Source organism: Piliocolobus tephrosceles, chromosome 9, assembly GCF_002776525.5.
Source record: "Piliocolobus tephrosceles isolate RC106 chromosome 9, ASM277652v3, whole genome shotgun sequence".
NCBI lineage: Eukaryota > Metazoa > Chordata > Mammalia > Primates > Cercopithecidae > Piliocolobus > Piliocolobus tephrosceles.
The window spans coordinates 100556206-100583255 of NC_045442.1; the positions used below are offsets into that span (position 1 = coordinate 100556206).

The window sequence follows — 27050 nt, forward strand, 5'->3', positions numbered from 1 at the left end:
CATTGTCTATTTATGTGCTTAGTGGGCAACTGTATATTATTTTTCTCTGTATCTTTGGCACCTAACCTTGCACTGTGCCTGGTACATAGTAGGCATTCAGTAAATGTTTGTTGATGTGAGTGTGGAGGGTGAGAAAACTTAATTTTATAGTCAATCCTAAGGGAATACGTTAATGGTTGAAATCTTAAAAGGATTATGTTCTTTTGAAAACATCTTTAAAATATAGCCTATTTCATTTTTGTATTTATATCTATCTTGTCTAAGAAAGGATTTAAGGTGGTATTGATAAATATACTTAGTACAATGGGATCAAATAAAATTTAAAATAAATTGGTAAAAGAACAACACTGGAGGATTTTTACATCCCAGTTTCAAAACTCTATCTAAAGTGACAGTATTCAAGACAACATGGCCGTGGTATAGGATAAGCATATAAATCAATGGAGAGGAATTGAGAGTCCAGAAATAAACATTTAGAGTTTTGGTCCATTGATGTTTGAAAGAGCTGCTAAGACAAATAGAAAAAGGGTTATTTTTTCAACAAATGGTGCTGGAAAAATTGGATACCATATACAAAAATTAACTACCTCACAATCACCATACAAAAAAATTAGCTGAAAATGAGTTATAGGCCTAAATGTAAGAGCTAAAATTATAAAACTTCTAAAAGAAAGCATAGAAGAAACGTTATAACCTTGGATTAGGCAGAGTTGTTAGGTGTGACACCAGAAGCATGAGCAATAAAGACTAAACCAGGAAGAAGTTGAATCCCTGAATAGACCAATAGCAGGCTCTGAAATTGAGGCAATAATTAATAGCCTACCAACCAAAAAAAGTCCAGGACCACACGGATTCACAGCCAAATTCTACCAGAGGTACAAGGAGGAGTTGGTACCATTCCTTCTCAAACTATTCCGATCAATAGAAAAAGAGGGAATCCTCTCTAACTCATTTTATGAGGCCAGCATCATCCTGATACCAAAGCCTGACAGAGGCACAACAACAACAAAAAAGAATTTTGGACCAATATCCCTGATGAACATCGATGCAAAAATCCTCAATAAAATACTGGCAAACCCAATCCAGCAGCACATCAAAAAGCTTATCCACCATGATCAAGTGGGCTTCATCCCTAGGATGCAAGGCTAGTTCAACATACGCAAATCAATAAATGTAATCCAGCATATAAACAGAACCAAAGACAAAAACCACATGATTATCTCAATAGATGCAGAAAAGGCTTTTGACAAAATTCAACAGCCCTTCATGCTAAAAACGCTCAATAAATTCGGTATTGATGGAACGTATCTCAAAATAATAAGAGCTATTTATGACAAACCCACAGCCAATATCATACTGAATGGGCAAAAACTGGAAACATTCCCTTTGAAAACTGGCACAAGACAGGGATGCCCTCTCTCACCACTCCTATTCAACATAGTGTTGGAAGTTCTGGCTAGGGCAATCAGGCAAGAGAAAGAAATCAAGGGTATTCAGTTAGGAAAAGAAGAAGTCAAATTGTCCCTGTTTGCAGATGACATGATTGTATATTTAGAAAACCCCATTGTCTCAGCCCAAAATCTCCTTAAGCTGATAAGCAACTTCAGCAAAGTCTCAGGATACAAAATCAATGTGCAAAAATCACAAGCATTCTTATCAGAGAGCCAAATCATGAATGAACTCCCATTCACAATAGCTTCAAAGAGAATAAAATACCTAGGAATCCAACTTACAAGGAATGTAAAGGACCTCTTCAAGGAGAACTACAAACCACTGCTCAGTGAAATAAAAGAGGACACAAACAAATGGAAGAACATACTATGCTCATGGATAGGAAGAATCAATATTGTGAAAATGGCCATACTGCCCAAGATAATTTATAGATTCAATGCCATCCCCATTAAGCTACCAATGAGTTTCTTCATAGAATTGGAAAAAACTGCTTTAAAGTTCATATGGAACCAAAAAAGACCCCGCATTGCCAAGACAATCCAAAGCCAAAAGAACAAAGCTTCTCACTTCAAACTATACTACAAGGCTACAGTAACCAAAACAGCATGGTACTGGTACCAAAACAGGGATATAGACCAGTGGACAGAACAGAGCCCTCAGAAATAATACCACACATCTACAGCCATCAGATCTTTGATAAACCTGACAAAAACAAGAAATGGGGAAAGGATTCCCTATTTAATAAATGGTGCTGGGAAAATTGGCTAGCCATAAGTAGAAAGCTGAAACTGGATCCTTTCCTTACTCCTTATACGAAAATTAATTCAAGATGGATTAGAGACTTAAATGTTAGACCTAATACCATAAAATCCCTAGAAGAAAACCTAGGTAATACCATTGAGTACATAGGCATGGGCGAGGACTTCATGACTAAAACACTAAAAGCAACAGCAACAAAACCAAAATTGACAAATGGGATCTAATTAAACTAAAGAGCTTCTGCACAGCAAAAGAAACTAGCATCAGAGTGAGCAGGCAACCTACAGAAAGGTAGAAAATTTTTGCAATCTACTCATTTGACAAAGGCTAATATCCAGAACCTATAAAGAACTCAATCAAATTTACAAGAAAAAAACAACCTCATCAAAAAGTGGGCAAAGGATATGAACAGACACTTCTCAAAAGAAGACATTGATACAGCCAACAGACACAGGAAAAAATGCTCATCATCACTTGCCGTCAGAGAAATGCAAATCAAAACCACAATGAGATACCATCTCACACCAGTCAGAATGGCAATCATTAAAAATTCAGGAAACAACAGGTGCTGGAGAGGATGTGGAGAAATAGGAACACTTTTACACTGTTGGTGGGACTGTAAATTAGTTCAACCATTGTGGAAAACAGTGTGGGCATTCCTCAAGGATCTAGAACTAGAAATACCATTTGACCCAGCCATCCCATTACTAGGGATATACCCAAAGGATTATACGTCATGCTGCTATAAAGACACTTGCACACGTATGTTTATTGCAACACTATTCACAAAGCAAAGACTTGGAATCAACCCAGGTGTCCATCAGTGACAGACTGGATTAAGAAAATGTGGCACATATACACCATAGAATACTATGCAGCCATAAAAAAGGATGAGTTCATGTCCTTTGTAGGGACATGGATGCAGCTGGAAACCATCATTCTCAGCAAACTCTCACAAGAATGGAAAACCAAATACTGCATGTTCTCACTCATAGGTGGGAATTGAACAATGAGATCACTTTGACACAGGAAGGGGAGCATCACACACCGGGTCCTATTGTGGGGAGGAGGTAGGGGGAAGGGATAGCATTAGGAGATATACCTAATGTAAATGACGAGTTAATGGGTGCAGCACACCAACAAGGCACATGTATACATATGTAACAAACCTGCACATTGTGCACATGTACCCTAGAACTTAAAGTATAATAAAAAAAAAAGAAAATTGATGAATTTGACTTAATTAAAATTAACAAATTTTTATGCTACAGAAGACATCAGGAAGAAACTAAAAAGACAGACTGCAGACTGGGAGAAAATATTTGCAAATCATGTGTGATAAAGGACTTGTATCCAAAACATGTAAAGAGTTATAAGTAAACAATAAGGCAAACAACCCAACTTAAAAACAAGCAAAAGAACAGAATAGACACTTCATCTGAAAAGACATGAGAATGATTAATAGCCACATGTAAGCACAGTGAGCATCATTAATCATTAGGAAGATACACATAAAAACACAATGAGATACCACAATGAGATTACATCCCCTGGAATGGCTGCAATAAAAAAGACAATATATAGTGTCTAGAATGTGGAGAAACAGGAACTCTCATATTATATATTGTTGGTAGGAATGTAAATTGTTAGCAGCCACTTTGGAAAATAGTTTGGCTATTTCTGTTAAAGTTAAACCAACTTACCATATGTAGTAAGGTTCTCCAGAGGGACAGAACGCATCAGGTATGTGTGTGGAAATTTATTTTAAGGAATTAATTGGCTCATGCAATTGTGGAGTCTTGGTGTGTCTGATGGAGGAAAGCAGCAAAGGCTGGAGACTGAGGAAAGAGTTGCAGTTTGAGTCCAAATGTAGTCAGCTACTGGAAAACCAGGAAGAGCATGGTTTTCCTGGAAAACCAGGAAGAGCCAATGTTGCAGATGAAGTCTGAAGGGAGTCTGTTGGGGAATTCCCTTTTGCCCAGGAAGGTCAACCTTTTGTTCTATTCAGGCCATCAACTCATTAGATGAAGCCCCCCCATATAATGGAGGACCATCTGTTTCTACTCAAAGTCTAACAATCTAAATGCAGATCTTGTCCAAAATTACTCTCATAGAAATGTTGAGAATAATATTTGACCAAATATCTGAGTGCTGTGATCCAGCCAAATTGATACATAATTTTTAATCATTGTGCCATATAAACTCCGCAATTCTACTTCTTGGAATCTGCCCAAGAGAAATGAAAACATATGTTCACACAAAGACTTGTATGTAATTGCTCTTCGCAACATTATTTATAATAGATAATAATAAAAACAAGAAAAAATCCAATGTCCATAACCTGGTAAATGGATAAACAAAATGAGGCATATCTACACATTGGAATACTATTCACCAACGAAAAAGGAAAATATTAATATATGCTGCAGCATAGATGAAACTAAAAAATATTGTGTTGAGTGAAAGGAACTAGACTCAATAGACTATAATATGATTTCACTTATGAAATTTCTAGGAAAGGGAAACTGATTTAGTTAGCAAGGAGGTTAGAGGGGAACTGGGGATAGGAGCAGGAATTGACTGCATATGGACTCAAGGGAATTGGGAGAGATCATGGAAAACTGGATTGTAGTGATGATTGCATCCATTTAGTCCATTTTGGTTTTCTATAAATGGACTAAAACTTCATTAAACTGTCCACTGTTCAATGGACAATGTTTAATTTTATAGTATATACATTGCACTTCAATCCATATCAAAATTATAAAAGTGGTACAAATGAAGTAAGGATGGGACACATATTACATCTTATAAAAGCTATATTTTGCTTGAGGTGGATCGCAGATTTTGTTCTAAGTGCTCTAAGAAGACATCTCTCAAAATGAAATTTGTTTTCTATTCACAAGATCAAAATTTATCAATATTTTAGAAGCCTAATAATTATAATTCAATGGAAAATATATCCTTTTTGTTATAGTGCAGTGTAATCAAGTCTGTCCTTAAACAACATCCTCATAGTAAATAACTGAAGACTCTCTTCTGAAGACCTGTTTCTTGAGCCCCCTTTCTGAATAATATGGTAGCCTAACATCGAAGGCACATTGATAAATACAGCCCTGTGGGGTGAATAGGGAGGAGATCAGCAAAAGTGCAAGGCCAGGAATGCTAGTCTTTGGTCATATGACTCAGTCCCAAAAATGGAGCTACAAAAGACCTCGAGTAGCCAAAGCAACATTAGGAAAAAGAACAAAGCTGGAGTCATCACACTAGCTGACTTCAGATTATACTACAAAGCATTTCCAAACCTCAAGAATAGTATAAATATCCAGGCACAGGAAGGTCAAAGATCATGCAGCCTACCAAGACTGAATCATAAAGGAATAGAACACCTGAGTACAGCAATAATGAGTCACAAAATTGAATCAGTAATAAGAATTAGTCCATCAAAGAAAAGCCCAAACCCTGATGCTTTTCCTGCTGAACATTTAAAATAGAAATAATGCCAATTCTCCTCAAAATATTCCAAAGAATATTAACCATATTAACTAGTAGTAACCAAAACAGCATGGTGCACATATAAAAACAGACACATAGGACAGTGGTAGAATAGAGAACCCAGAAATCCATGTATTTACAGCCAGCTGATTTTTTGATGAACATACTAAGAACATACATTGGGGAAATGACATCCTCTGAAATAAATGGTGCTAGGAAAACTGGACATCCATGTGCAAAAACTAGATACCCGTTTCTTACCAACATCAATTCAAAATGGATTAAAGACAAACTATGAAACTATTAGAATAAAACAAAGGAGAAACACTTCATGACACTGGTCTAGATAAGGTTTGTATGCGTAAGACTTCAAAAGCACAGGCAAGGAAAGCAAAAATAGACAAATGGGATTACATCAAACTTAAAGCTCTGTACAGCAAAGGAAGCAAAAGAGTAAAGAGACAACCTATAGAATGAGAGAAAATATTAGCTAACTACACATCTGACAAGGGGTCAACATCCAGAATGTATAAGGAATCTAAACCACTGATTAGCAAAAAGCAAGCAAACAATTCGAATGCTAAAGTGGGATAAGATCTGAATAGATATTTCTCAAAAGAAGACATACAAATGGCAACAGGTATAAGAAAAAATGTTCAACATCACTAATCATCAGGGAAACGCAAATCAAAACAGTAATGAGATTATCATCTTACCCTAGTTAGAATGGCTATTACCAAAGAGACAAAAAATAACAAATCCTGGCAAGGATGTGGAGAAGAGGGAACTCTTAATTTACACAGGTGGTGAGAATGTAAATTAGTACAGCCATAATAAAAAACAGCATGGTAGTTTTTTAAAATATTAAAAACAGAACTGCCATATGATCTAACAGTTTCACTATACTGGGTATATATCCAAAATAAGTGAAATCAGTATGTTGTTGAAGAGATATCTGCCCGCCTGTGTTTATTGCAGCACTAGTTGCAATAGCCAAGATATGGAATCAACCTAAGTGTTTATTAGTATATGAATGGATAAATAAAATATGTCATATATACACAATGGAATACTATTCAGCCATAGAAAAGAATGAAATTCTGTCATTTGCAGCAAACATGGATGAACCCAGAGGTCATTATATTAAGTGAAATAAGTCAGGCATCTCATTTATATGTGGAATCTAAAAAAGTTTATCTCATAGAAGTAGAAAGTAGGATAGTGGTTACCACTGGCTGGGGAAGAGATAGGGGAGATGAAGAGAGGTTGGTCAACAGGTGCAAACCTACAGTCACATAGGAAGAATAACTTCTGGTGTTCTATGGCACAGTAGGGTGACTGTAGTTAATAATAACATATATTTCAGAATACAAGAGAGGCTTTGAATGTTCTCATCAAAATATGACAAGTATCAAAATACCACACTGTGTTCCATAAATATATACAATTATTATGTGTCAAAAATAAAACTTTAAAAAGATACCAGTTTGGTCACACACATATTTATGTAAACATAGTTTTTCATTTCCCTAACAGTATTCACTCTTTTATATTTCATCACTTATCTCACACTGGTATTTTTTATGTTGTGTTTGAAAATCACTGCTATAGAGTACCATAAAGGGTCTTAATTTTGTATTTGTAATCCGACTCTTGCTTCAGTCATGAGAAAGTGACTAAAATAACTTTGTTAAATGAACTGAAGGAGAGCCTGAGCATGAATCCTTTGGCTTGATTATCTATGTACAATGGTTTAGTAAGACGAAAATGGTTGGTTATAATTGCAATGATTTAGTTGGAGTATATTGTGTTTGGAAAATTGTTTGTTTTATAATATCTCAGAGAAAATTGGCCTCAGAAATAATTTTACTGTATAATGAACTTTGCAAATTGCTTCTGCAAAATCACTAGGTTCGGGCTTCTGCTTTCAGTTAGTTTGTAGAAGGTGGTAGTGGGACATTGTGGCTTCTGGAACAACTAAAAGAAAAAACAAATTACAAAAATCAATGTTGTAATAACATGTTACTACCTAATAAAATGCCCCAATATTCAGTGGTGTGAAACAAGTCTCATTTAGCTCATGGTTCTGTGGGTTGAAAAATCAGGCAGGTGCCAGCTTGGTGATTTTTGGTTGCATGTCTCGTTGACTGAGATCATTGGGTGGTATTCTGCTCGTGGATGGAATGCTCTGGAGGATTCAAGGTACATATATACTGGGTGCCCGGGCAGAGGTGGAAGGCTAAGTATACATGACCTTTCTAGCATGGTAGTCTCAGCATAGTTAGACTTCTAATTATTGTGGCTTGGGGCTTCTAGAGAGAATTTTCCTGGAGATAGAAAGTGGATGCTGCCAGTGTCTTAAAGCCTAAAACTGAAAAATGGTACCATATCACTTCCACTATATTCTGTTGGTCAAAGGAGTCACAGAGTCCTCTCAGTTTTAGTGAGAGAAGTCATAGGCATGACCTTTCAATGGAAGAAGTATCAAAACATTTGTGGCCATCTTTAATCTGCCACAGTCCACTATCTGGTCACAAATGATTCAGTCTCTTCCTGTGTTCCCTATATACTCACCCACTTCCAAGAATCCCAAAATTCCTTTCCAACTCTTCTTTACCCTGAGTCTTAAACTTCAAGAACTTGTCATTTGCAACAAGTATACTGTTCAGGAATCTCCTCAGGTGTAGCTGAAGAGACACCTACCCCACAATATAATGAGGAAGCAGTCATAGAATAGCTGCAGTAAACATTTCCATTCACAAATAGGGAAACAGGAGACATATAGCTTCACTGGTCCATAGAAATTTTGATATCCTGATGTTAGTTCTTTTATTAGGCTATTCTTGCCTCCTGATGATGATTCTCCCTGGCTCCAGGTTTTGCTCTCTCAATTTAGAGTCATCCTTTTTCTGTAAGAAATCGTCATTTTTTGCAACTGAGCAGCCTTTTCAGCCTTTCTGCCTGGAGAAATTTGAGAGTCCAAAAGCCTGTTTTCATTTTGCACTATCTCTGTCCCTTTCAGCGCAAGCTGAAGTAATGTTTTTTAAAACTTTATGGGTTTCCTGTGTATCAAATTGTAGCCCACTCCATTAATCAGAGGCCCACCCACATTTATTTTAGAGAGGCATTTTTTTTCTGTCATACTGAGTCAAGGTATTTTGAAACAACGCCCATAATATTCCTATGAACTTTTCTGTCTATTTAAGAGTCCAAAGTGCACATCATCAAGATTCTTGGAGGCCTTTTGCTTAGAACAGAATCTAAGTGTCATACTCTTAAGATTCTTAGAACTGAACTAGATTCTTAGAACCAAACTAGATACAATTTTAGTTTTTCAGTCTCAATAAGGTATTTTACAGCCATGCTGTAGAGATTTTTATCCTGAAATCATGTTTTACTGGTAGTAGGCCCCAAGCCTTAATAGTAATTCTATAACTCTGAAGCTTTTTCTTACTTTTCTCTCTAGAGATAATGGGGATGAGAAACTGTTTAGTTTTGAAAAGATCAAGTCCTGGTTCTTTAAAAATTTTCCTCCAAATTCTACTTGAAAATGAAACAGTTCTTTCATCAGTTTGTGTATGCGTAACTTACAGGTAGCTAAAAGAGACCACCACTTTCAACCTTTTGCCTAGAAATCTTTTTAGCCAAGTGTATCACTTTATGGGGGTATATTTTTTCTTTTTCTTTTTTCTTTCTTTCTTTTTTTATTTTTTTGAGACAGAGTCTTACATTGTTGCTTGGGCTGGAGTGCAGTGGTGCCATCTTGGCTCACTGCAACCTCCGCCTCCCGGGTTCAAGCGATTCTCCTGCCTCAGCCTTCTGAGTAGCTGGGATTACAGGTGCCTGCCACCACGCCCAGCTAGTTTTTTGTATTTTCAGTAGAGAAGGGTTTACACCATGTTGGCCAGGCTGGTCTCAAACTCCTGACCTTGTGATCCGCCCACCTCGGCCTTCCAAAGTGCTGGGATTACAGGTGTGAGCCACCACACCCAGCTTATTTTGTCTTTTCTATTTCATGTGAGGAACAGTGTTACAAACTTCCCACTGCATAAGAAGAGTTATTCCTCTATCCTCCATAAGGTTTTCATTAATGTTGTTCAAACCTTCACTAACAGTCTTCTTAAGTCACTTCCAGCTTCTGCTCACCTCTGGTTCCAAAACAATGCCACATATTTTAAGATTTTATTACAGAATTCCACTTCCCTTTACTAGATTCTGTTTTGGTTCTCTAATTCTGTGTAAGAAATTACCTAAACACATCCCCTTAAGACAACAGCCATTTTATTATTGTACCTCACAATTTGTGGGCCAGAGAAAAGGGCAGGCTCAGCTGGTGGTTATTCGGCTTCATGTAGCATCACCTGAGATCACTTGGTGGCCTTCAACTCGAGAAGGAGCTCAGTGGGATCTGGAGGATTGAAGACAGCTGCAATCACATTTCTGGCACTTTGGCAAAGATAACCCAAAACCTAGTTTTATCTGGGACTGTCAACCTGAGGACCTGCATATAGCTTCTCTAGTGTAACAGTCCTACAGTAGTTAGACTATCATGACAGTAGCACAAAAGACAGGAAGGAGGAAATAGATAAATTTTATTACGAAGATTTTATATTTTGTATGTAAAGTGGTATAATATTTGAAGTTATGTTGTGGCAGGTTAAATGTGCATATTTTAAACACGAGAGCAATCACTAAAACTACAAAGATACAAGTATATTTATAATAGGCCAGTAGTGGAGATAAAATGGAAAACTAAAAAATATTCTATTTCAAATATGGCAGAAAAAAAGGGAAAAGGGAACAAGAACAGATTGGGACGAATAGAAAATAACAAGATAATTCATTCAAATCCAACTATATAAATAATTACATTAAGTTTAAATGATCTAAATATTCTAAAGACAGCAATCATCAGGCTGGATAAAGTAGCGAGACCTAACTACACTGTCTACAAAATATTCCCTTCAAATACATACAAAGCAGTTAAAAGTAAAATAATCGAAAGAGATACCATGCAGATACTAATTATTAAGAAAACTGGAGGGAGGTATATTAATAGCCAGTAAAATAAACTTCAAAACATGAGATAATACTAGCAGTATTGAGAAACATTTCATAATGATGTAAGAATCAATTAATTAAAAAGACATTATTTTAAATGTCTGTAAGCCTAATAATAACAGAGCCTTAAAATACTTGAAGCAAAAATGGACAGAACAGAAAAGAGAAATAGATAAATCTATTACAGTTAGTTATCTCAACACTTCTCTTTCTCACTTTTCTCTCAATTGATAGAACAAGTAAGCAGAATGTCAGTAAAAAAAAAAAAAAGTCTGGAAGAGTACTAGGCATAAAGTAGAAAAAATCAACATAACCAAAAGTTGTTTCTTTGAAAATATTAACAAAACTGATAAACACCTACTGAGAAAAAGAAATGACAGTTCAAATTAACAATATAAGAATAAACAGGAAACATTAATAAAGATCCAGGAAATATATAAGGGATAAGAAAATATTATGAACAATTTTATGTCAATACATTTGACAGTTTAATGAAATAAACAGATTCCTTGAAACAACTGTTTCTCAACTGCACTAATGTTCTTGTTCCATCTTCTCTTGAATTTGTTCCATTATTTAGCACTTTCCCTTGAAAAATACAACATAAAAATGACTCAAAAGAAGTAAAAAATCTCTGGGAGGCTGAGGTGGGCAGATCACGAGGTCAGGAGATTGAGACCATCCTGGCTTACACGGTGAAACCTCGTCTCTACTAAAACTACGAAAAATGAGCCGGGCGTGGTGGTGGGCACCTGTAGTCCCAGCTACTTGGGAGGCTGAGGCAGGAGAATGGCATGAACCCAGAAGGTGGAGCTTGAGTGAGCCAAGATCACACCACTGCACTCCAACCTGGGCGACAGAAGTAAAAAATCTGAATACTGCTATATCTGTTAGAGGTATCGACTCCTTAATTAGAAATCTCCCCACCTCTAGTGGCATTCATCAACTAAATTGGGTCTCAGTATTAAGTCCTTGAGAGTGTCTAGAAACTTAAAACCACTGTAGCTGACGAGTTCTCCCCTCAACCCACCCATATAGTTTTCTTCATACTTTCCATTTATTTACTTTACATCCGTGTTGTTGGAGTTTGAAGGGTCCAATTAATTACATCACTTTTTTATTCTTACTTTTGAACTCTTTAAGAGGTAGACTTAAGATGAGAATGAAAATGTCAGTTTTGTTTATGGAGAAACTCGGTAAAAGAATACACCTAGCTTTGCATCTTGTCTTCCTACCCCTTCAAATTGGATTGACTTAACTTTCCCTGTAGTGTTTACTGTGTAGATGACTGGACAATGTATTTGCATTTGGGCAAGCAAGTTCTGAGAGTCAGAGACCGATGACATATGTGGCCAGTCTTTTGCCCTTTCTCACCAAACAGATGTGTCAGAAAGAGGGAGAAAGGTTGGTGTTTTGTCACCTACAACTTAGGTGACATCCTGCTCTTATTATGGTCCATTTTCCCAAGCAGTCATGCCTTCCCAGTTCAGATGGAACCCACAGTTAGTCCACTGCTGACTTACTTTCAGTTCCTTATGTTGTTTGGACCTTATGCTCTATTGTGAACAAGTTATTATAACTTTGATCTTTTCTCATACCTGTTTTCCCTTCTCTTCCCTAGAAATTTAAACCTGGCATTCAAAGGCTGTAATTTTTTTTTTTTTTAAACCATCTCAAGAAAAAGCATGGCATTTAAAAAATCCTAGGTTTAAAGGAGGCTTGATTTGTACCTGTGCTTACCAATATCAATTCAAGGCTCCGCATGCCACCTTTGTTCATTAGTTCCTTTTCTTGTAACTCTTTCACTACCATCTCCCTTTTCTAATTCCTGTTACTGGTTGACTTCCAGGACAGTGCTCCAAATTCTTCAGTGGTGTCACCACCAGGCTTGAAAGTAATGTCAACCCACACCATGTGACTATAATCTGTTTCTCCAAATTCATATTTTTGATTTTCTGATACTCAGAACTCATAGTGTTTTAACTGTCTCAGTTATGCTAGCCAGAATTGTTCCAATATCTTAAATACCGAAAGCCCCTCTTTTCTGTTTTCTTATTCTCTGGCAATTTTTTTCTTTTCAACTCTTAAAAGTTCAAATATTTTTTTCTGTTCATATACTTTCTCTCCATCTCTTTTTCTCCATTCTCTCCTCCTCCCTTTCCCTCTTTCCCTCTGTCTCAATAGATGGTCTTGCGATTGGGTCTGAACTCCCTCAACTTTACTCCCTTACACACAAAATGTTTATATTCATCACTGATCCTTTCCTCTATTTCTAACTGTGGAGAAACAACTGTTTCTCCTCTTTAACATGATTAACTGCACTAAAGCTCTTGTTCCCATCTTCTCTTGAATTTGTTCCGTTATTTAGCAATCTCCCTTATATTTCTTCCTGTTACTAACATTAAAAATGAAAAAAAAAAAAAAAAAAAAACCCCACCAACGACGAAAACCTTGTTAAAGATTCAGCTTCACTTTCAAAGTATGCCAGACTTCTTAGAAGACTAAAATTTATTGATTAATTCCACTTTTTCTCCTTTAAAAAAATTTTCCAATTATTGGAAGTCTTTGTTTACTTCTCTTGCCTTTCTGAAATGTATTCCGAAGGTCCCTAGTGACTGGTAAGTTCTTCTCAGTTCTTCTGCTCTGAAAAGACAGGACTGGGCACGTTCTTCTTTTGCTCTTCTTTCTTGACTTCATTGATAGATATCAGTATTTTGTGGACGGCCCCTTCTGAAATAAATAAACCTTTTAGGAGATGTGCAAACTGTTCTATTGACTTAGTGCAGTAAATAAGACTACACGGGTGATTCTGAAATGATACCTCCTTAGAGAAAATTTGTATAAGATTTTTATTATAGGTTGGAGCTCCGAAATTCTAGGACAGGATATCAGAAATGAAGCGAGTGATTGGATTAGTTGATTTCTTAAGTTCATGGTTGATGTAAACAATGCATGGTTCTGATCAGAAAGAAAGGTCTATTGTGGCCTAAGAATCCTACGTTTGTAACCGTATAACTGAATGTTGGTGATGGTTTCAGGTCTCAGTCTTGCATAATTGTTTAGGTGGTTATTCTGCTTCTCATTTTCAAGTATATCTTCAGAGAATTTTAAACTTTTTACTTTTATTGCAGTTACTCTGATTTCTTCTCATCTTGACTACTGTAGTAACAAAATGGATCTTACTGCTTTTTGAATTTTCTCATGGTAACTTACACTTGAAAATCAGAACCATCTTTTATAATACAAATTTGAATGTGTTTTCTGCCAAACACCGTTGATGTCTCTTTATATATAAAATAAAGCCCCATGTACTGACTCTAGCATGCAGCCTCTTAAATATAATCTCAGCCCCAAATCCCAGTCCTTATAGATCTCCCTCCCCATTTCCCTCTTTCTGTTTGTATTCAGTCCATAAGTCAGAGCCTTCCCACATTTCCCTGTAGTAATTAACGTGCTCCAAAATCCCACAGTGCCTTGTGTCACTTGTAGCACTTACTACATCTACCTCAATATAGAGTTTTTCATGTTTGCCTCTTATGGCGGTATTTCTTAAGAACAAGAACTGTCTCCTATTCAACTTCATGGCTCCCTGTTCCCTATGATACTGAGTAGGGCACAAATGCCAGCTAAATTTTAAATAATACAGTTTAAATCAGGGTTAAATATCTAATAATATATTTTCTAAAATTTTTAGGAGGTTGACATAAAAATAAGTGAAGACAATATATCTCCCATTTTAGAAATCTTTGAGCACAGCTTGAGATTTTTATTTTAGATTCTCAAATTATATATGGTATCAGAACTGTAAATTTTATAGAACTTCATATAACTCTTTTATGGTCTTTCAGGTGCAATCATCTGATTGGCTACTATAAGGTACCTAGACATGCTTTTTAATTTTGTTATATCCACTACATTTGTTTTCAGATAGAAATGAATGCCATTTCCCATCCAGTACTGAAGTGTTAAAGTTAGAAGACATTTGCTAAGTCAAATCACTTCAGGTAAGTCTGCTCACATCTAGCTTGGTACCAGCTTAAGGTTCATTTAAAATGCAAAGAATTAAGTTCACTAACTTGGACATCTCAACTCTCAAATTTCTCAGCATATCTTCTAGTCACCTGGTATGTTGAATCACTGGTCTTGGGAAATAGTGGGAAAATGATTTCTTAACAAATTTCACATGCTTATAAAAATAAAATGTTCTGGCCGGGCATGGTAACTCACACCTGTAAACCCAGCACTGTGGGAGGCCGAGGTGGGTGGATCACCTGAGGTCAGGAGTTCGAGACCAGCCTGACCAACGAGGTGAAACCCCGTCCCTACTAAAACTACAAAAATTAGCTGGGCGTGGTGGCAGACACCTGTAGTCCCAGCTACTCCGGAGGCTGAAACAGGAGAATTGCTTCAGCCCTAGAGGCCGAGGTTGCAATGAGCTGAGATCATACCACTGTACTCCAGCCCGGGTGGGCAACAGAGTGAGACTCCATGTCAAAAAAATAAAATAAAATAAATTGTTCAGTTTTAAACTCATGATATTATATGTCTAAATGAGACTAACATTAAAATCATCCTTGTATTTGTATCAAGTCTAGTTGAAAAGTGCTAAGTGCCAAACAATGCTTTTGTATTGTAGCTAATGTATATATATATATATATGTAGATATATATTTAGTTTTTTAAGTCTTTATGCAGCTTTTCTAAATTGTTTATATGTTCTTATTTAAAGAAGTACTTTGTTAATTAACTAGCACTTGAACCTTAAATGTTTATTAACTATTTGTGTAAAAAAATCTTTGAAAGGTCATCTTAATCACCCTCAACTCTTACAGTGATCTCCTAGTAATCTTTCTGTATTCATTCTTTCTTCCCCTGTCCTGTGTTCATTGTTAGATAAACCTGCATATAGAACCACTTTCAGTAATTTTAAAATGCTTTAATGGCTTCCAACTCCTCCTTGGATGGAATCTGTGTTCCTTTGCCTGGCATTCAAAGCCCCCCACTAAGGTCCTGAAAACATACCCCACTTGAGCCAACTGGGCTTTTCCTTTACTCTGAAGTCTCCTTGTTCTTCATGCATCTGTCTTGACTTGTACTGGCTTTCCTGCCTGGGATGTCCCCTGCTGCCCTGAACTGTTTCCTCTGCACATTGAAACCCTGTGCAAGCCTCTCTATGACATGTTCCCTGATTACTCCAGCTAGAAGCACTAGTTCTTTCTCTCTCTGGCAGTGTCATCTAATGTTTTGTTTGTGTCACTGTTGTGGCATATTTTACCGTGTAGCTCTATTGTTTGTGTTTATGTTTGTCTTATCTCCCACCATACATTGTAAGGACTATAAAATCAAAGATCTTGTCTGATTTTTGTCTCCTACAACTTTCACCATAGCCTTTAATAATGCTTAGTAAATATTTATGTAATAAGAGTGTGCTTGGCTTTTTCTTTCATCATTTCCTTTGTCTTTCATCCATCTAAATGCATATGTTCCATATTCTTGGCAACCATTCTTGTTCTGCACTCCTAGTTGCCATCTTACCTAGGAAAATACTGACCCTAGTGCAGTTAACAAGATACAGTCAGTTCCTGACCCAAGAAATACACTGTATTCCAAAAGTTCATGTCTGGTTCTATTGTTTGGAATGCAGAATGCGTTTTTCCACAAAAACAATGTTATAAATAGTGGTTAGGTTCTCAGCCAGCCCTCCCAAGACTATTTAACTCACAAGTACCAGCACTCCTTTCACTATGGGCAGCCACGGTGTACAATGCTGTTCTGTGGAGAGATTGTAGCTCTGGATATGGAAATATATCTCCCATGATCTAGGAACAGGACAGAAAGTTTCTGGGCAGGTTGAACAGTAGGAGAGTCTGAGCTGGGGCTCTTACAGTGTTGGATACTCTACCATCAGAAGCTTCTTGGTTTTCAGTATTAACAGGAGAGACTTTTACCTGTAGATTGCTGTTACTCTCAGGTCACCTAAATTGAGGGCAAAGGGACACTTGCTCTTCTGATCTTTCCCACAGTTGATTAGGATGGTAAATGAGGTTTTCTCTATCCTTTCACATGAGTGGGTTGTTTGTAAGTCAGGTATTGACAGATCAGGGACTATTTTACTACTACTTCCTCCTTTTGGATGTGATACAAACTTACGGGAATTGAATATATAAACATAGAAAATACTTCTATCTATAGGAAAAAAACACATTTACAGGTATCACCCCTGTATTTGACATCACATCAGTTTTTGTGGACAAGTGATTCTCATTTACATTAGCATAATAATGCTTCTGGTAAGAAAAATGTCAGTATGTACATAAACAACCCTCAAGGTTGACGGTTGAGGTTGTCAGGCTGTAAGAAAAAACACTTCATAAATTTCAGATAATTTAATTTATTCAGTCATAAGTATTGAGCACATGAGTGTCTATGCTTAATACTGTGGTCAATGCTAGGGGCTAGGAAGTGGGAACAAAAGATGTTATATAAAGTTTGCCTTCAGGCTGGCGCAGTGGCTCATGCCTCTAATCCCAGCACTTTGGGAGGCCAAGGGGGCAGATCACGAGGTCAGGAGATGGAGACCATCCTGGCTAACACGGTGAAGCCCCGTCTCTACTAAAATTACAAAAAATTAGCCTGGCGTGGTGGCAGGCGCCTGGAGTCCCAGCTACTCAGGAGGCTGAGGCATGAGAATCGCTTGAACCTGGGAGGCGGAGGTTGCACTGAGCCAAGATCGCACCGCTGCACTCCAGCCTGGCAACAGAGTGAGACTCCATCTCAAAAAAATAAATAAATAAAGTTTGCCTTCCCTGGGAAGTCTGAAATATAGGGAGCATAATATTAAACATTCACATTGAAAACAATATGTGATTAATTGACATAAAATGCTTCATAAACATAAAAAATGCCTTTTGGATTCTCAGAATGGAAATATTATATCCCCATGGTTGTAAAGATACTGGTGGGATTTCACTTAGTTTTAGAAGAATGGTACTAAAGCTAGGCCGGGCATGGTGGCTCATGCCTGTAATCCCAGCACTTTGGGAGGCTGAGGCGGGCAGATCACCTGAGGTCAGGAGTTTGAGACCAGCCTGACCAATATGATGAAACCCCATCTCTACTAAAATACAAAAATTAGCCAGGCATGGTGGCATGCTCCTGTAATCCCAGCTACTCAGGAGGCTGAGACAGGAGAATCACTTGAATCCAGGAGGCAGAGGTTGCAGTGAGCCGAGATTGCACCGTTGCACTCCAGCCTGGGCAACAAGAGTGAAACTCCATCTCAAAAAAAAAGAAACAGCTAGAGAGGAAATGATATTCCAGGTTGGATTAACAGCATGAATAGAGGACTGGCAACACAAGCAAACAAAGCATTACTGAGTGGAGCAGAAGGGTTAATTCATGTTGGCTGAAACAATGGGAGGGCGGTGGGGAATTAGACCACTGGTTCAATCCTGGCAGTAGGTAAGAGTCATCCATAGATATTTTTAAAGATATTAAGTCCCTAGATCTTAGCCCAGAACTAGTAAATAGAGTTTCAGGGTGTGGGACATAAGCCTGTTTATTTTTTAAAGCTCCCCTCATGGTTCTGATATTCATCCAGGGTTGAAAATCCTTGAATTAGAAGAATGGGCCAAACTTAGAAATACCATGAATGCCCTCCTGAGGAGTTGAGCCTCTGTCCCTCAAGCAGTGGAAAGACTGCAGAGGTTTCTGAGATGGGTGACAGGATCAGATTGGTGTTTGCCAAGATAAATGATTTGTCAGCTACATGTGAATGGAAGAAAAGTAAGAAACAGCTTGAATTAGAGCAGTGGTAGTGGTAATAAAGAGAAGAGCCACCTTTTTAAGTGTAGTTAGATGTGTGGGAGCTGGTGATGTCAGCCTTGACCTCAGCATGATCTGTTTTACAAATTGATTATACAACTTCACCCTCATTAATTTGATCTCTTTACTTATTCGGCCTGGCAACTTAAATAGTAATTTCAGCCAGTTTGCATTTAATGGAAGAAGACCATTGTCTACTCATGTACCCGTCTAACTCATAATAGTAAGTGAAGTTATGTGTATGAGGAATATGACCTTTAATATAATCATTATAAAGCATTTAATAACCTCCCACATATGCAATAACACAACCCCAGTCCTGCATGATTGTGCCAAGAGCCAGAATCACGTGTATAAAGTAGTTATTAGCACACAGTTCCCTGGCATTAAGTTGAAATTTGAAGAAATGTTCTAAATCATGCTATGTATTTTAATATTTTTAGCATTAAATTTGATAATTGCATAATTTTCTGATGTTAGACCCAAGCATGCCTCCAGACTACAGCACCTTTTCTTAGTCTGAGTTTATGCTTCTCTTCGGCAAGGAGTGCAGCTCCTCACCCCACATTTGGGCCCATCCCGTGCTGATGTCAATCCATGAGCACCCCTGCCCTAGCCTCATCCAAAGGGGTAACTGGGCCAGCAGAGAGGAGTTGTAAAGGAGTCAGAACTTCTCTTGTGGCACAGACACACAAAGCATCTTGGTGGCTCTTCTGCTTCTGGCCCAAGAGGAACATAATAGCTGCTAAGGTACACACACTGAGGAGTCCCAAGTCTCACCACAGGTCAGAAACATTTCATACATCTTTGATGTGTTTAAAATTTTTTTATGTTTGGAGGCAATGAACTACATTAATTCGAGAGCAGAGAATAAGTTCAAAGCATAAAGTTTTGACGTGACCTGCCTCCTTTTAAAAAAAGCTCAACATCATAACTTTTAAAAACAATGACTTTCTTGCCAATTCTTTAATAGTACACATGTGACAACAGTTTCTACCATGGTCTTTGTCCATGACAATGCGTTTATTGCTGTTTTATCAGTATCTCCACATCCTATGAGTTACATTTCCTTTTTTTTTTTTTTTTTTTGAGATGAAATCTTACTCTTGTCCCCCAGGCTGGGGTGTGATGGCGTGACCTTGGCTCACTGCAACTTCCGCCTCCTGGGTTCAAGTGATTCTCCTGCCTCAGCCTCTCGAGTAGCTGGGATTACAGGTGCCTGCCACCACGCCCAGATAATTTTTGTATTTTTAGTAGAGACGGGATTTCACCATGTTGGCCAGGCTGTTCTTAAACTCCTGACCTCAGGTGATCCACCCTCCTCGGCCTCCCAAATTTCTGGGATTACAGGCGTGAGCCACCACGCCCGGCCAAGTTGCATTTCTAATAGCCATTTAGATTTCTGCTAGTCACCCAATTGTTTAACCAGAGAGTGGGTGGTTTACTTAGATTTTAGGGATTCTATAGTAGAGAGGGAGGAGAAAGGGGGTAATATTTATCGAGTACCCACTCTGTGCCATGTTCTTTACATGTGTTTTTACACTTTAACTCCATTTTACAAATGAGCAAATGGGGCTTTAGAGATTTAAAAAATTTACCCAAAGTCAAAAGTCGAGTTGGCTATAGAAACTGGATTTGATTACAGGTCTGGCTGTCTGACTGTCTAATCATCCTAGTCTTATAAATCTTCATGGCTTTTATGTGTGGGGTAAGATCAGTGAACTCAGAATTAGGAGGTTTGAGTACAGGCTTTGCCTCTTCTATAGTTTGGATGTTTGTCCTTCTGATATGGTTTGGCTGTGTCCCCACCCAAATCTCATCTTGAATTGTAATCATCATAATTTCCACATGTCTGAGGAGAGACCTGGTGGGAGGTGATTGGATCATGGGGGCAGTTCCCCCATGCTATTCTCATGATAGTGAATGAGTTTTCACAAGATCTGATGGTTTTATAAGGGGCTCCCCCCTCCTCGCTCCTCATACTTTTTCTTCTTGCCACCATGTAAGATGTGCCTGCTTCCTTTTGCCATGATCGTAAGTTTCCTGAGGCCTCTCTAGCCATGTGGAAGTGTGAATCAATTAAACCGTTTTTCCTTATAACTTAACCAGTCTCTGATATTTCTTTATAGAGATGTGAGAACAGACTAATACACTTTCCAAATGTCATGTTAAAATTTGATCCCCATGTTTGAGGTGAGACCTAATGGGAGGTGTTTGAGTCATGGGGGCGGATCCCTCATGAATGTCTTGGTGCCCTCCTTGCTCTGTTAGTTTCCACCAAGAGCTGTTAAAAAGAGCCTGGCACTTTCTCCCCTCTTGCTTCCTCTCTTGCTATGTGATCTCTGCACTTGTGGCTCTCCTTTGCCTCCGGCCGTTAGTGGAAACAGCCTGAGGCCCTCACCAGAAGCCAAACGAATGCTGGAATTATATGCCTCCTGTACAGCCTGCAGAACCATGAGCCAAAGAAGCCCTTTTTTCTTTATAAATCACCCAGTCTCATGTATTTATAGCAACACTAAATGGACTGAGACAACCTTGTCACTAACAACCTTGAACAAGTTATTTAACATCGCTGAGCTTGAGTTTCCTCATCTGTAATATGGAGATAAAACCTGCTTTACCAACCATTTGGGGTTGTGGTGAGAATAATAAGCTAGGGAGTTTCCAAATGATTTCATAGGTATAAAAACCAGTAGAAATTTCAGAGATGTTTAATTCAAGCGAAGCACAACAACATTCAAGCAAAACACAACAACAACAATAAAGATTAAATGAGATGATTTGGACATATTTTATGGTATTTTACTTCTTAGCGTTGCTCTACAAACGTACTAAAAATAATGTTGGTCAGATTTGTAAGTTCTAGACACTGTGGTGTTCCAAGCTGTCTCACTGTGCATTTAATACCTCACTGTAGTAGAGAGTGTCTTGGCAATATATCAAGTACCTGTTTTCACTTGCCAGAAGCAATCATTAGTTTCTATACCATAGCAAATAGGTCTGAACTCTGGTAGATACTGAATAAATGTTTGTAGCCAATGAGACTACTAACTAGCGATATGGCTTATTGGACTAGAGTTGATATTAACATTCTCAGAACAATTTTTCTTACATTTTTGAAGTTTTAGAACAAACCTGAGGAATAAAGACATTTTGTAAAACTTTTCACAAAACTCCTTTTCAAAAATGTTTGCAAGTTTCTGAACAACTTTTATAGGTTACAATATGGTGAATACTGAAAGACAGTTATGAGCTATTAATATCAACTTACAAATCCTTCAAGTATGTATTTACAAGAGGTAAGAAGTTTGGGGAACTCAATAAATTGTAAGGATAGGGCTGTGAATGAAGTGACAGTGAGCCTCAGAAATATTAAAGTCATGTCCTAGCCTTACACAAAACCTTTACCCAGTTAAAGCTGTAAGTCTTTTTCTACATGGGACACCAACTGACGAGTAGAGGAGCAGTATCAGACTTCAGATACACAGATGCAGATCAAGGAGAGCACACCCATTTGGTCTTGGATTCCTGAGTGTGTGCAACTCTTCTGCATCTGCCAACTCAGTACATCCCAAAGAGGGTTCCCCTGTCCTCAAGTACTGATTTCAGCATGGCTCCCAGTGCCCACACTGTGCCTGCTTTCTACATCTGGTAGATGGAAAGCTGCAGTTGGGGCCAGGTCAAGTGAAGTGCAAGGGGCAGTAGACATGGAAAGCAAAGAAAACATACAACAGAGATTGCAAAAATCTGGACCTCTTGACAAGTTTGGTTCATAAATGTGTTTTGCATAGCCTGCATAGCATGCATAATGTTTTTTATTTTAATAATTATTAATTTTACAGACAGGGTCCCACTCTGTCACCCAGGCTGAAGTACAGTGGCCTTGTCATAATTCACTGTAGCCTTGAACTGCTAGGCTCAAGCCACGCTCCCACCTCAGCCTCCTGAGTTACTGGAATTACAGGTGCAAGTCACGATGCCTGGCTCTTTTGTTTTTAAAGCATAAATAGCTTGTTAACAAGTATTATTTTAACTAGTAACTGATATAATTTGTTGTTAACTAATTTAATGCACAAATCCAGATTTCTGCATTCTCTTGGAAACTGACAACTTTGATCCTGCTCTTGCATGTGGCAGTAACCAGCTAGAGCTAAGTAGAAGCTGCCTCTATTAGATGGGAGGCTGTGTTTTTACATTATAGGTTGTAACCTAGAACGCACTTGGCTGTTGTTTTTCTTTAAACAGAATTTAGAGGAAAGTTTAAATGTTACTCATACCACCATCTGTGTTAAAATTGGAAATAGCAAGTTGATTGGATGACATATTTTAATATAAGTGAGAGATAATATTAATTTTCTAGGACTACATAAGCAAGTACTACAAACTGGATGGCTTTAAATGACAACAGTTTATTCTCTTACAGTTCTAAAGGCTAGAAATCTAAAGTCAGGGTGTTGGCAGGACCATGTTCCCTCAGAGGCTCATGGGGAAGATTCTACCTTGCCTCTTCTGGCTTCTGGTAGCCCCAGGCATTCCTTGCCTTGTGGTAGCGTAATGCCAGTTTGATTCCATCTTCTCATGGCTGTCTTCCCTCTGTGTCTGTCTACATCCAAATTTTCCTTCTCTTGTAAGGATATCAGTACATTGGATTAGGGCACACCCTAATCTGGTATGAACTCATTTTAACCTGATTATATCTGCAAAGACCCTATTTCCAAATAAGGTCATATTCACAGATACTGGAGGTTGGGACTTCAACATACCATTTTGGGATACATAATTCAACCCATAACTGATGGCATATTTCTTTGTAGAGTACAGAGTAATGGTTAAGGGCAGGGTGCCTTGAGGCAGAGTGCCTGCATTCAAATTCACAACCTATTTGCTATGTGATCTTGGGTAAGCTGGTTACCCAATGCCTCAGTGCTCTCATCTATACATGGGATAGTGGCACAATCCTGTAAGGTTATTATAGAATTGCAGTAAGGACAAAATAAGTTAACATATATAAAGCACTTATTACATTGCCTGGCATATACTATATGCTCAATAAACTGAACTGTGGTTATTATTAGCCCATATTCCTATATAATTTAAAATGCAAGGAGTACCAGTACCAAAAACTATTATTTAAGATAGCATTATGAAACAAACCATGGAAAAACCAGGGATAGTAGGTAGAATTGTTGCATGAAAAAATAAAGAGAGACTAGAATTTTAATAAGATTTTTTTTTTTAATGCATGCAACTGTAATACTTTAAAAATGTTAGCCTGCTCACTCTTTTAGATTACCTGCCTGGCCCTTATATGCACTTGAAGCTAACTGAAGACCCGAAGAACTTCAAACCCAGAAGCTTAGATATTATTGCCTGTTGGGTTGTTGAGCACAATGGCCTGTAGATAATAGGGAAGTTACTCCAGGGAGAGTGTCCAAGGAACACTGACTTCTAAAGAAGCCTTCCTACATATCTCCTTGGGAGCACGTTATTACCGTCTACCTTCTCCTTATAAATCTTTAGATTAAAATTATCCTGGTCCCCAGTCTGTGGGTCAGAGATTGAGACTGAATAATTCTTTGAATTTAAATTATATGTTTCTTCCCAAGGGAACAAATATTTTAAGATATATTATTTCATTTTTCCACATAGACTTTACATAAAATAATTATACAACTTGATCTTTATTAAGAATCTGAGAGCTCTGATAGAGAAGAGAAGGTATAAAGAATTGGCAAGAATGTTTGAAGTACCTGGAAGAAAACTGTTCAGTAGGTTAGTGGCTATTGGATTTTTAGTACTATAAAATATACATACACTTCATTCTCAAAGATACTGCTACCTTGAAGACATGAATATTTAACTAAAGTCAAAGTATTTGACCTAAATGGTGAAAGGGACACATGTGCGAACTTTATTTCTGATTTGTGATTTTATTTGAATAAAAGAAGTTAGGGTATTTAATTTGGGGCAAAGAAGTGTTATTTCTGTTGTTCAAGTATTAGTGATTGGAACATTTAGATTCAATGATGTGTTCATCAGGACTGCTTCAGTTGCAAAGGAAAGAAAGCCAGCTCACACTAGTTTATGAAAATAAAAGAAACTTGATTGTTTCTGTAACTATGGTTTCCAGAGGTGCATCTGGCTTCAGGCATGGTTTCAGCCAGGAACTCAAATGATCTCATTTGGACTCCTTTTCTTCTGCTGGTTTCTTTATTTGTCATTTTTCAGACAGGCATAGTCAGTAAGATGACCACTAGCAGCTCAAGATGGTTGTCCGTCTAGTTTAGCAATCTCAACAGAAAGAGAACCTGTCACATCGAATGTCTAGCTGCATGCCTCAGAGAAGATGTGGATTGATTCTCTTTGATCTCATGTGTCACTGTGGCCTGGGAATGGGGTATACTGGTGGGCCAGCCTTAGTATGTTTTCCCAGTGCTCCAGTAAAGGGGCATAGCCCAGTGAGTGCAGGCCCCGTGAGGGTCTTATGGAGTAGGAGAGGCTTTCTCCAAAGGAACCAGAAGAGAAATGGGAATGTGTGCTAAGCAGACCAAAAGCGTCATGACTTCAAACCATTAAAAATGGTACATGAAATCATTCAGATTGCAGTTTCTGGTTTTAAGAAAGAACCATCTGCTTTTTTTTTTTTTTTTTTTTTTAAGTCTCTGTTTGTCACCAGGCTGGAGTGCAGTGGCATGATCTTGGCTTACTGCAGCCTCTGCCTCCTGAATTCAAGCGATTTCCCTGCCTCAGCCTCCTGAGTAACTGGGCCTACAGGCGCTTGCCACCATGCCTGGCTAATTTTTTTTTTTTTTTTTGTATTTTAGTAGAGATGGGGTTTCACCATATTGGTCAGGATGGTCTTGATCTCCCAACCTTGTGATCTGCCCACCTTGGCCTCCCAAAGTGCCGGGATTAGAGGCATAAACCACCGCATCCAGCCACCATCTGCTTTCTTCTATTAAAATCTTAGCATAAAACAAAGGAAATAGAAACAAAAATTCCAACTCTTTTTGTCAGAGGTAGGTCTCATCAGTTACCTTAAACCATAAAATCTGAAACAGAAAGTACATGATACCATCACTTAATACCAGACGGGAAAAATCAAAGCACCTGCAGAGGAGATGACAGTGATATCAGGAGGTTGAAAGGGAGGCATGGTGCTGAAAACAGATGATCAGCTGAAAGTCTATAAAAGGATTAGCTGAACTCCTAGGTCTTCACCTCACCCCAGTTGGACAGCAATGTTCCCCAAATCCACGAGATGAGGGGTTCGTTCTCTGAAAAAATTGGAACTACAGAGAATCTAGACCAGGACTTGGGGACAGTGGAGGGTGGAGTTAACTGAAAGTCAGGTCTGATCTTAGAGCAGCAGGAAAAACAAATGTCATATACAAAGTGCTTTGAAGAAAAACAAATAAGACTTTTAAATATCAGTACTCAAATTGATAGCAGGGTTTGCAGAATGTTTGCTTTTTTTTTTTTTTTTTGTCCAAACATGTTGTGATTTGAAGTGACAAAGTTTGGGTCGTATTCTCTTTGAATGTTTGGCTTTTATATTTGTTTACAAACAAGTATACCACTGGATCATGATAAATAACAAAGTTTCAACGTAGAATGTTAGTTTTTGTCTTCTCTTTCATCAGTGAAGAAGACAGAATCCTGAATGTTATTTTCTTCTGAAAGTTAGAGGAGACATCAAAAGTTGAAATTTAGCAGACATGTTTTTCAGATTTTAATTACTGGAAAAATATATTATTTTTAGGATTCAATGACTGTTATTGACTGTGTAACAAATAAAATGTTATTATGGTACTTTCAGATTAAAAGTCTATTCCAAATTGCATTTTGGTTTTTCGGATGTTATAAATTCTAGTGTGTAAATATTATAAAAGTATTGAAATTTTGAAGTGAGTGGAGTTCCCTCCCTTCTCTTTGGATTAGTTTCTAAAACTTAATGAAATGGAAAGCAAGCGTCTTTTCACGCTGAAAAAAGGTTACATTTTATTCCTTATTGTACTGAGACCCGAATAAAATAGATAAATCAGAAATAAGAGTGCCAGACTTTTTTCTTGCCAATATAACTTTTTAGAATTATGCTGAGTTGCTTTTGCTATAAAAACTGGACCAACTAGTCTATTATGGATATTTTGTAGAGAATTTCTATACTTTTTTTTTTTGGCTCAGTGAGGTCAAGAATTTTAAATTAGAATTACAGAACTAGAAGGCATCCTCTTATTCATTTCACAAATGAAAGAACTGAAGTCCTGAGAAGTCATGATTTATCCAGGATCACACAGTTAATAGTGAAGGTTGGGTGAAATGAGAGCCTCCTGGCCATCAGTTCAGTGATCTTTGTAAAAGACCCTTCTGGTTTAGTTTCACCATCACTTTACGTGCAGTGTCTGTAATTTATTACATTAGGCCAGCTAGCACATTATAAGTTTGCGTTTAATCTGCTA

The 27050-nt window shown here is 37.7% G+C and overlaps 1 long non-coding RNA gene across 2 annotated transcripts in view; it reads left to right on the forward strand.

Moving 5' to 3' along the window:
* Positions 1-27050, forward strand: part of LOC113219693 — a 113832-nt gene that overhangs the window by 67503 nt on the left and 19279 nt on the right. For both annotated transcript variants that reach the window (XR_003306657.1, XR_003306658.1), the window contains one exon: positions 14695-14771. This is a non-coding gene — a long non-coding RNA (uncharacterized LOC113219693). The remainder of the gene's footprint in view (positions 1-14694; positions 14772-27050) is intronic.